The sequence below is a fragment of the Candoia aspera genome, chromosome 1 (genome assembly GCF_035149785.1).
Source record: "Candoia aspera isolate rCanAsp1 chromosome 1, rCanAsp1.hap2, whole genome shotgun sequence".
Lineage (NCBI taxonomy): Eukaryota > Metazoa > Chordata > Lepidosauria > Squamata > Boidae > Candoia > Candoia aspera.
In genome coordinates, this window is record NC_086153.1 from 26,785,598 (window position 1) to 26,798,134 (window position 12,537).

The 12,537-nt window shown below is 38.5% G+C and overlaps 1 long non-coding RNA gene across 1 annotated transcript; it reads right to left on the minus strand.

Moving 5' to 3' along the window:
- Positions 1–4,577: 4,577 nt before the first annotated feature.
- Positions 4,578–11,857, minus strand: LOC134507564 (uncharacterized). The gene is made up of 4 exons (XR_010068927.1): positions 11,758–11,857; positions 6,736–6,862; positions 5,368–5,500; positions 4,578–4,745 (listed from the first exon to the last, which is right to left on the minus strand). It is a non-coding gene; the product is annotated as an uncharacterized LOC134507564 (long non-coding RNA).
- Between the last annotated feature and the right edge of the window lie 680 nt (positions 11,858–12,537).

Here is a 12,537-nt window from a genome sequence, read left to right on the forward strand (position 1 = left end):
GTGAATGGCAGCCAGTGGTGATTTTTGGCTACTGAAGGAGAGACCAAGAGACCACCCACCTGCACCCCGGACAGCTGCTCCTTTTGAGGAGACCAGGGGATGGAACTCTTGTGGATTTCTTGTGAATAGAGCAGCTGGGGGACGAGGGAGAAAAAGTCTGCTCACACTCACAGAGCAGCCTCTTAAGGAGATGTTTGACCCAACCCTCACTTTCTTAACCAAGTTCATATACAATCAATTTGCAGTTAACGAGAGGTCCTTGAAGCAGCAGGATAAAGCAAACAACCACTTGGTGAGTCTGCTTTCCTTCCAAATCATAGAAAGCAAAGAGGAAAATAAATCTTTAAAAGATTTTAAAATAACAGCAAAGAGCTTAACAAGATTTTGATTTAAGAAAGTTTCAAAAGGGGACTGTATAAATTTGAAAGATTAATATTTTGGCAAAAGTGCTTTTGGTGTTATTTGGAATTAATTAGACAAACAGACCAGACATTTGTGGGAATGTTGATTGTTTGACATTAAAAGGGAAAGACAATTAGTGGATTTTACAAAACAAGGAGGTAAGTGTAATTTGCAATGGACCGTGTCATTAAAACTACAGAGAGACAGATTGGACTAAAGCCTTAAGGGCACAGAGAAGGCAAAAGAGGAAAAAAACAAGAAGCCTGCGTTTTACTTTCACCTTCATAAGTGACTTACTTTTATTTCTGGATTACAAATAAAAAAAAAGTGGCAAAGCTTAGTGAGGGGAGGAGAGGATTGTTAGAGCAACAAGCAGAAAATGGGATTACTCCAGAAATAACACAAAAAATGTTTGAAGAGATGGGGAAGCAAGTATTTGAATCTGTCAAATCTGTTAAGAGTGATCTGGCTGCTTTTGAAGTGAGAAGGGAAGAAAGGTTTGTAAAGATGAAAGAGGAGATGAAAGAAGTTACAAAAAAAATCGAAGAATCTATAGGTCAACTTATGGGAGAAGTAAAGCAAATTAATGATAAAGTAGAAATTTTAAACGAGGCAGTTGCTAAATGAGGACTACCTGTAATGGGAATTTATGCTCCAAATGAGGATAAAGTAACATTCTACAAACAACTTATGGATAAATTCATGGACTCACCATATGAAAATTGATGTTTAATGGGAGACTAGAACAGAATAATTTGTCTACAAAAAGATAGAATCTCTGAAAAAGATATTAAAATTACACAAGGTAAACTACCAAAAGTTTTTTTTAATATGGTGGACAATTTAGAGCTTGTAGACACAGATATAAAAATGGTAATGCAAAAGAATACAGTTATTTTTCTGAAAGACATAGATCTTTTAAAATAATTGATATAGTTTAGATATTTAAGAATTTGGTTATTAGAGTTCAAAAAGCAGAGATATTGCCAATGACCTTTTCAGATCATAACCCAGTGACTGTAGCATTTCAAAGGAAAATTAATTCCTTCAGAGGTTAAATAAAACACTGTTGCATAAAGAAACAGTAATGGAAGATTGTGAAAAGAAGTTAAAATAATGTTTTGACAATAATCTTAATAAAGGTACAGGCATAAGGATGGTTAGAGGCACAAGTAAAGCTTTTATGAGGGGACATTTTATAGAGCATAATAGCAAACTTAAAAGAAAGACAAGAGAAAACACAAGCAATCTTAGATCAATTAAAAATGAAAGTAGAAGAAGAATTAAAGAAATCCCCAGAAAAGAAAATTACTTCACAATTTAACTTTTACAATGGCAGTTGTCCATGTTAACAGTAAGAGAAATGGAAGTAAAAATGAATTATGTAAAACAAAACATCTCTGAATTTGCAAACAAGCCATGGAAAGAAAAAGAGAAAAAATATTAAAATTACAAGATGGAGATACCATAATCACAGATAATTTAAAGATGCAAAGAATATTTCATCAATATTACTCCAAACTATATAAATGTGTAACATATATTAATGTATAATGTATCAATTTATAGGACCACCATCTCAAATTCATGACCCTGGGTGGCTAACAACACTTTAAAACACTATAAAATATATAATAGATTAAAAAAAAAACATAGATAATGAGCAGCCAAGGTAAAAACAAAACCACCACTAACAAATCAACATAACTATTGCACGGGCTCTGTCATACATCTGGATTCCCAAACTGTGTGACAAAACCACGTAGTAAGCAAAAAGCCAGCCAGGTCAGGGCCAATCTAATCTCTGGAGGGATGATGTTCCAAAGGGTGGATGTCACAACAGAAAAGGCTCTCTTCCTGCATATTGCCAGATGGCGCTTCTTCATAAACAGGACCTGGAGCATGCCTCTCCTGCTGGACCTCATGGGACAGGTAGGCATACTCGGAGAGAGGCCATCCCTCAAACAACCCAACCTGCTGCCATGAAGGGTTTTATAGGTAACCACCAGCACCTCGGACTGTACCCAGAAGCATACTGGTAGCCAGTGTAGCCAATGCGATGTGGAAAAAGATGTAACATGTGCTGATTGAGGAACAGACATAACTACCCACACCTCTGCGTTCTGTACCAGCTGCAGCTTCTGAATTCTCCTTCAAGGCAGCCCCATGTAAAGCACATTGCAGTAGTCCATTTGGGAGGTGACCAAGGCACAACTATTTTAGACTTACATATGTGTGCCTTCATAATATGCATACTTGTATCCATACATAGGTAAGTGTCTTGCTCCAGAACAATGAAGTGTTTGAGCAGAAACTTCAGCAAACAAGTCCAAGAAAGAAGAAAAAACACCAGACTCTTCTGCTAGAATGTATCCATTCTACTGCAGATCTAGTTATCAAACCACATGAAAGAGCTATCAAAGCCTATTTAGCCAATAGGCCAAGATCTACATATGGAACTGCAAGAGGAGGCCCTATAAAAGTCCTTCACAGATGAACCAGTCAAAGCTGTCTGCAAACTGTTTCTCTCTAAGCAGTTTTTTGCTTAACTAACAGATTCGTGTCAGATGAGTTATTTTTCATGAGAAGAAGCTCTTCTTTCTTGAGCCAGAAGTCAGTTTCACAGGACATGAACCAACAAACTCTCTGAAGCAATGTATGATTGTGCCTTTGTGCCATGATATCAAACACCCTTGACTCTAAGAACCAAATAAATAAACAAACAAAAAAAAACCCAATCAAACAAACAAACAAACAAAAACTGGATGGAAAACAAATAGCACGTGGCTTCCTTGACTTTTAAATCCCTTGGTTCTGGTTTGAACACATCAAGTCTGCTGCCCAACAATAAATGTAAAAACATCTTCTGAAATGCTTCCCTGAAATGCTTATGAGAAATTCTGTTCGAAGGACAATAACTACAACGATGTGACTGATGTAGCAAAAGTTGGATGATCAAAAATGGGGGAGAAATTTGTTTAGCTTGGAATGTAAATGAATCTCATTTTGCAGTTTTGAACAAATGCATGAGAAGAAACTCAGTTATTTTATGGAAGTTGCAATTCTCTGAATGTTGCAATAGTTGGACAATTCAAAAAATGCATACCATGGAAAATTGCACACAAATATGTACAAAATGTATTATGTTAGGGAAATGTGTTTTCAGAAACAATGCATAATAGACAACATTGCAAATGTATATACCTTAAGAAATGTTTATAAAAAGTGCATAAAATATGAGTGTGAATGTTAAAGAAAATGACAGAGAAAGAGAATGAGAGAGAGAGAGAGAGAGAGGGATCTAATTGCTGGCTTCACATTAGTGGCTGCAGTCTTAGTTCACTGATATGGCTCTGGCTTCAGTCTCTTCCCACTTACGTATAAGGAAGAGGCTCTTTTTAAGTGGTCTGTTTAAATGTACTCTTGATTGTTAGGGTCCAACAAAGGAAAGCATTTCTGAGCAGGAGATGCAAGTCAGGGTAATGCAGCCAAGTAGACAGGAAAAACTGGTAATAAAAAAATACAGAAGGAAATTACAGTACTGAACTCCGAAGTAGGGAAAACTGACAGGAAGGCAAAGACCAGTGAAGAAGCAGAGGAGACAAGATCTGTGTGGGACTTCTTGTGCAAACAGCAGTTTCTTAGTAATATTGATAGCTATATAAATAGAAAAAGTCAGTGTAAGTGGCGGAAGGCAAAAGCTATTCATTTTGTCAAAGAGAGGAGTGAAAAACATTTCACTGAGTGAAAACATGTTTCACTGAACATGATTATCAAGACAAAATTCCAGTCTTCCAAATAGAAGTTTTGAAATTCCAGTATGTCCTCTGCTATAGACCACAAAGGATAGCATTAGATTATGACTTATACATTAAGGAAAACAAGGGGAAAAACTCTTATTTGCTAGGGAGTATCAGGGAAGAAGGGATAGTGTTCTTTTTTCTGGGCTTGTGAACTTTGTAAATGTATCTGGCTGGTTGCTGGGTAACCAAAATGCTGCACTTCAGTTGATCTGATCCAACATGGCTCTTCTCATATTCTTACTCAGATATAATGCAGAAGGATGTTCTTTTTCATAATGCATGGATTTTTCTTGAGGGACAGTTCCTAAGAGAACTGAAAAAGGCATCTCAGCAAAAAGAATTGAGAACTGAGGCAGGGCCATGAAGTGTGGAAAGTATCAGTTCTATTGAAAATCAGCTTCAGCAAATGAGAACACCACAGCTTTTTATTAGCAATCTATTAGCCCATAAGAATCAACATTTTAGAGAATTTACAATAGGTAATCTCCAAGTGCTCCACCAACTGTCAAAGGATACCCAGTTGTTTTTACTTAACAGGAACTTAAAAAATAATGTAGAAAAGAGTAAGTTATAATAACCACAATCATATTGGTTATATAAGGCCATCAGATTCTGAAAGTAACTCATATAACAACATAGGATAGGCATGAATAAAGCTGACAAGGGCAAGTTGGAGGCTTGGGGGGTATCTGGTCACCCTGAGCAGCCCACACCCATTATAGCTGCCTCTATGGGTATGATGAAATACCAACAACTGATGCCATGGTTAATTTGTTTTCCTTTTCCTTCCATATATTCTTTTGCTTATCTGCAGTGTTGTTGTTGTTGTTGTTGTTGTTATTTCCCACCAATTGTTTGAGTAGGGGCTTTCCATCTGCTTCAAAGCACCCTGGGATTTGATTCTGAAAAGACATCTTGGGTAAGGAGCACCCTAGAGGAGGGGTTAGGAAGACTATTACACAATAACACACATTCTTGACCAAAAATGATCCCCCATCCTTCCCCTGCTTTCCATTTGCAGATAGTATACACGCTTGCAAATCATATTTTGTTCCCCTTATGTTATCATTATAGCCCTGAACATGTATAGACAATGCTAATCAGTACTTGGCAGACTAAGGAAGGAAAATATCTAGATGTAATTTGAGCTGCACAAACCTACCTGAATGACTATCACAACAGCTTATTTTGGCTCCTCAGTTGTGTCAAAAATGTTTTGTGAAGGTGTTGTTGTTTTAGGAAAAAAACTTTCAGCTGGTGAAGTTGCACCTTCGCACTCAGGATGCCACCATATTCTGTACATTAGTAAAGGAATAAATTATTTCAATTAGGAAGCAATTTTGTGGGTTTAAAGCATTATAATATATGTTAATTTGAGAGAGAGAGGGAAGTATATGTATATGTAAATATATGAAGTTATAGTTTGTTAAAATGTAGATAGAATCAAACAGGGTTAATTCATTTGAATGAAAACACACACACAGACACAGATTCTCTCTCTCTCTCTCTCTCTCACACACACACACACACACACGCACACAAACATATGTAGTCCTTGTTCAGCAACTGCCTTGTTTAGCAACTGTCCAGTTACAACAGTGATGAAAAAGTAACTTTGTGACCAATCCTTGCATTTATGACCTTCACAGGTCTGTAAAGCAAAGGAAAGCTGAAGTAAGATCATAAGTACAGTTGGGGTTCCATTTAGTGACCACTTCACTTAATGACCAAGTTGCTGATCCTAATTGTGGTTGCTAAATGAGGACTACCTGTATGCATATATTATGCATACATAAATTTTTAACTGTTACAGCAAATAATGCAATAAGTAGGTGACACCTACCCATTAGAAATAAAATTAGGGAAGGACAAAGTGGGCTGAATCTTATATAATTGATAGCTGTGTGATTGTAGGCAGATACATGAGTGGATATATTTTTTAATTGCCATGAAATTATTGAGTGGAAGATACAGTTTTAGGGATGATGCAATGGATACCTTTTAAGACCTCATTTCTTTTTTAAAGAGCTCCTAGCCCTTTGAACTGAATGCATGCTATCACATGCCTTTGCTAAAAGAGCATCTAACTTACAAATAAGAAAATTCTATGAGGTACAAAGGCAATTGCTTGTACCTCATAGAAAGTTATGGGGGTGTGAATACGTGGAACTGTAATATTCCAAAATGCCCATTAATTTGGTAGACCCTGATCTGTCATGCCCCATGTAGCTGGCAAGACCAAGGAAGCAGCAAAAGCACAAGTTTCCATAGTATGTCTTTAATGCTAGTCTGGGGTAAATGCAGAATCTAGAAGACTAATAGCAATTTCCTAGCTGTATTATAGTGAGCTAATTAATGCAGATCTCTTATAGTGCTACATATGCGTATTGATGCCTGAGTTGGATAACCATAGACTAAATTCAAAACCTACTCCAAAATTGAGATTTAAAAAAATAAATGTAAATGCCAAGTAACAATTCTGATCTGAGCAATAAGATCTTTATTCCATACCCTGGGAAAACTGACTTACTTGGCACAGCACTGGAGGTCAAATTCACAGTGTCCATATGGAGCAAAACAATCAGGACAGGAAAGGTGTTTAGGATAACAGAAACCGTTAAGACGAGATTGACAATCACGTTGACCTCCGGCAGGATCTACATGAAAAATTAAACATATAGTATATTTAAAAATTCTTCCTGCATTATATATGCATACAAACAAACATAAAAATATCTCACTGGTATACATTCCCAAGCACCATCCCTGATGAAGCGTTATATCCCAAATGACAAAAGTGTTTTCTGTATAAGTTGTGAATTAAGAATCAGTGCAAAGGAAGTGAGAGTGTCATTAATCTACTTATTAAGCAAAAGATTGACTCAATTCCAAGAAGGTAATTTCCTTGAACTTATTCCCAGGACTCAGTTTGGTGTAGTGGTTAAGGCACCAGGCTAGAAGCTGGGAGACCATGCGTTCTAGGCCCACCTCAGGCACCTTCAACTGGGCGACCTTGGGCCAGTCACTCTTGCTCAGCCCTAGGAAGGAGGCAATGGCAAACCACTTCTGAAAAACCTTGCCAAGAAAACTGCGGGGACTTGCCCAGGCAGTCTCTGAGAATTGGACATGATTGAGCATATAAAAAAAAAATTCCCAGGAGAGGGATCCCTGCAAAATTATATAGGTCTTGCTGCCTTGCTCTTGCTGGAGTGGCAGTTGGATAAGGAAACCAGAAGATCTGAACCTCTCTCCTGTGGATATTTCACTTCCCATCTAAATAAACCCTAACAAATAACTACAGAAATAACAGTCAGCAACAGCCATGTATTGTATTGACTCTGTGTGTGTGTGTGTGTATGTATGTTTATATACACACATGCAATACACACACACACTATATGTTTATGTGCATATTTGTATATGTGTGTGTGTGTATGAGATTATCTTCCTATTGAGCATAAATTTTATTATTTTTATTTATTTGAATTATTACTTATTTGAATTTATTAGCTGCCCAACTCCAATGGAATGTAATGGTATGTGGGAATGACCTTGGGGTGTGGTAAACATCTCAGAAGAGGACACCCTCCCCCCTAATTTCTTGGACTGTAAAGGTGATGTACTTTCAGACTTGCAAGGTTCTGTAAATGTAGCTTTACAATAAGGATAGAGCCAATACTCTTGGTGTGCTGTTTGTCTAGACTACCTAACAAGGCTGACATGTAGCCATGGAAAATCACACGTTTCCATTGGTATAGTGAGCCCCTGGCTTTCTGGATGTCAGTTTGTTCCCTTAAGTCAAGGTAGCTGAACTGGAGAAGTTGGCAAGGCAGGGAGTCACCTCACAGGGTTGTTGTTATGGGGAAAATAGGAGAAGGAAGGAGTATTAGGTATGTTTGCCACCTTGAGTTATCTGTAAAAATTATAAAGGCGGAATAGAAAATGAATAAAATAATAAAAAAAATAATAAACTGACTTGTTTGATTACAGAAAAGACATTAACTACATTTGTTAGTGACTGGAAACCCTTTATGGACTTTTTGCTGAAAATGGAAAAAAATGAACATGTGATTTATGGGTTTGATTAGTAGAAAGGGTAGAATATGGAAAGAAGGGAGCCACGATGTCACCTTAGAGAGGATAAAATATAAATGCATTTGTAACTGCTGTAAAGAAGATCGGGAGTCGCTTCTTTATATCTTTTTCTCCCCCTCCCCTTCCCCTTCCCCTTCCCCTTCCCTTCTGTTTTCTTTTATTTATTTCTTATTTACTTATCACTTTTCTTTACTTTCCTTTTTTCTAAATGTGTATACTGGAAGTTGAAGTCTACACATCTTAAAGTTGCCAAGGTTGAGAAACACTGATCTAGAGAGTGCATGATGTCCATAGCCACATGGTGGGCATATCTGTCACACCTCTGTTTTTGCATCTAAGAAGCAAATTCACTATTAATAGTCACACACATACTCCTCTACCCAGAAGGACATCCTCATGCAATTTATACAATTTAAACCAGATACAGTTTAGGAACTGATCAAGTAGGTTTCCTGTGAGTTTATGTAAACTTACAGTAACTGCTTAAAAAATCAACTGATATTGATGTGGGAAAGAGTCTGGAATGGGCCACTTCACATCAAATGACCACCAGATCTACTACTGTGGACAAGAGGACCACAGAAGAAATGGAGTAGCCTTCATAATTAACAGTAAAGTGGCTAAAGCAGTGCTTGGATACAATCCAAAAAACGATAGAATGATCTCAATTCGAATTCAGGGCAAGCCATCTAACATCACAGTGATCCAAATATACGCCCCAACCACAGATGCTGAAGCAGCTGAAGTAGAGCAGTTCTATGAGGAGCTGCAGCACCTACTGGACAACACGCCTAAAAGAGATGTTATTTTCATCACGGGAGACTGGAATGCTAAGGTGGGCAGTCAAATGACACCTGGAATTACAGGTAAGCATGGCCTGGGAGAACAAAATGAAGCAGGACACAGGCTGATAGAATTTTGCCAAGACAACTCACTCTGCATAACAAACACGGTCTTCCAGCAACCTAAGAACGGCTTTATACATGGACTTCCCCAGATGGACAACACCGAAATCAGATTGACTACATTCTTTGCAGCCAAAGGTGGAGGACATCTATACAGTCGGTAAAAACAAGACCTGGAGCTGACTGTAGTTCAGATCACAAACTTCTTCTTGCACAATTTAGGATCAGACTAAAGAGATTAGGGAAGACCCACAGATCAGCTAGATATGAGCTCACTAATATTCCTAAGGAATATGCAGTGGAGGTGAAGAATCGATTTAAGGGACTGGACTTAGTAGATAGGGTCCCGGAAGAACTCTGGACAGAAGTTCGTAACATTGTTCAGGAGGCAGCAACAAATACATCCCAAAGAAAGAGAAAACCAAGAAGGCAAAATGGCTGTCTGCTGAGACACTAGAAGTAGCCCAAGAAAGAAGGAAAGCAAAAGGCAACAGTGATAGGGGGAGATATGCCCAATTAAACGCAAAATTCCAGAGGTTAGCCAGAAGAGATAAGGAATTATTTTTAAACAAGTAATGCGCGGAAGTGGAAGAAGACAATAGAATAGGAAGGACAAGAGACCTCTTCCAGAAAATTAGAAACATTGGAGGTAAATTCCAGGCCAAAATGGGTATGATCAAAACCAAAGATGGCAAGGACCTAACAGAAGCAGAAGAGATCAAGAAAAGGTGGCAAGAATATATGGAAGACCTGTATAGGAAGGATAACAATATTGGGGATAGCTTTGACGGTGTGGTCAGTGAGCTAGAGCCAGACATCCTGAAGAGTGAGGTTGAATGGGCCTTAAGAAGCATTGCTAATAACAAGGCAGCAGGAGACGACGGCATCCCAGCTGAACTTTTCAAAATCTTGCGAGATGATGCTGTCAAGGTAATGCATGCTATATGCCAGCAAATTTGGAAAACACAAGAATGGCCATCAGATTGGAAAAAATCAACTTATATCTCCATACCAAAAAAGGGAAACACTAAAGAATGTTCAAATTATCGAACAGTGGCACTCATTTCACATGCCAGTAAGGTAATGTTCAAGATCCTGCAAGGTAGACTTCAGCAATTCATGGAGCGAGAATTGCCAGATGTACAAGCTGGGTTTAGAAAAGGCAGAGGAACTAGGGACCAAATTGCCAATATCTGCTGGAGAATGGAAAAAGCCAGGGAGTTTCAGAAAAAGATCTCTTTCTGTTTTATTGACTATTCTAAAGCCTTTGACTGTGTGGACCATAACAAATTGTGGCAAGTTCTTAGTGGTATGGGGATACCAAGTCATCTTGTATCCTGAGAAATCTGTATAATGAACAAGTAGCAACAGTAAGAACAGACCACGGAACAGCGGACTGGTTTAAGATTGGGAAAGGAGTATGGCAGGGCTGTATACTCTCACTCTACCTATTCAACTTGTACACAGAACACATCATGTGACATGCTGGGCTTGAGGAATCCAAGGCTGGAGTTAAAATCGCTGGAAGAAACATTAACAATCTCAGATATGCAGATGATACCACTTTGATGGCTGAAAGTGAAGAGGAACTGAGGAGCCTTATGATGAAGGTGAAAGAAGAAAGTGCAAAAGCTGGCTTGCAGCTAAACCTCAAAAAAAACCATGATTATGGCAACCAGCTTGATTGATAACTGGCAAATAGAGGGAGAAAATGTAGGAGCAGTGAAAGACTTTGTATTTCTAGATGCGAAGATTACTGCAGATGCTGAGTGCAGTCAGGAAATCAGAAGACATTTAATCCTTGGGAGAAGAGCAATGACCAATCTCGATAAAATAGTTAAGAGCAGAGACATCACACTGACAACAAAGGTCCACATAGTTGAAGCAATGGTGTTCCCCGTAGTAACATATGGCTGCGAGAGCTGGACCATAAAGAAGGCTGAGAGAAGGAAGATCGATCCTTTTGAACTGTGGTGTTGGAGGAAAATTCTGAGAGTGCCTTGGACTGCCAGAAGATCAAACCAGTCCATCCTCCAGGAAATAAAGCCAGACTGCTCACTTGAGGGAATGATATTCAAGGCAAAACTGAAATACTTTGGCCACATAATGAGAAGACAGGACAGCCTGGAGAAGATGCTGATGCTCGGGAGAGTGGAGGGCAAAAGGAAGAGGGGCCGACCAAGGGCAAGGTGGATGGATGATATTCTAGAGGTGATGGACTCGTCCCTGGGGGAGCTGGGGGTGTTGACGACCGACAGGAAGCTCTGGCGTGGGCTGGTCCATGAAGTCACGAGGAGTCGGAAGCGACTAAATGAATAAACAACAAAGTTTATACATGACTTTTTAAAATGTATACTTAACAATGGAATGTTAATACATATACTGTATATATTATGTACAGGCATATTCAGCGCATCTAAAATATCACTTTGAAAAGATCTAGAATGTTTCATAAAGACATTTAGCATAATCCCATCTCACACATTGTGACCATGTTAATGTAACTACATATATTGCTTTGCATTCTGCTTAAATATTGCTCATTTTTGTACCTGGACCAACTACACCTTTCAGAATGAGAGCCCAGACGAAAAGGTGATAGATCTTCATGGCTGATGGATAAAGTAGAAGTTCAATGTTCACAGACGGAAAATATTCCTGTTGGGAAATACAGAGTTAGTATCCTCATTGACAGAGGTGGACAAGGCAGATCTTTCTTTCAGCAAGGATGAGAACTGCTGGCCTGATCCAGCCTCAAACCTTCCACTGCAACCTTGTCCTCTCCCAAACCCCCTCATAGGAGCACTATCTATGCAATATAATTGATAATGATTATCTGAACAGATGCTGTTTCCCCTGCAGCATTTTAAATTTTGTGGTGCATTTCCAGAATCCACATCTGCTCTTGTTAAGCCATTGGAAGTGCAACTAAGGATAAATAAGTGCTCCTACATAAGATGCTCACTTCTACCCAAACAATTCAGTGCATCTAAGAACTAGAGTTACTGAGGCTCTATTGATTTGGCAACCTCATAGTCTTTTCTTTTTTATGCTCTCATAGTTTAGCTGTCTCTCACAGCTATCAGAAGCAATCAAAAACACTTGCTAACACTCTGAAGGGTATTTTAATCTTTTATAGTCAGAAGCAACTAAAAGTGCTAATTACTTCTCTTGGACTTCTGCCACTTCTGTGGGAAAATAGTTAAACTTTCACTAACCCTGGAGATGATATTTCTGCCCTCTTTCTGCCCATGATACAATTATTTGTCTATGTCTCTGAGATACTTACAAGGTTTCTTTATCTCTATGTTTGTATGCGAGCATTTATGTCT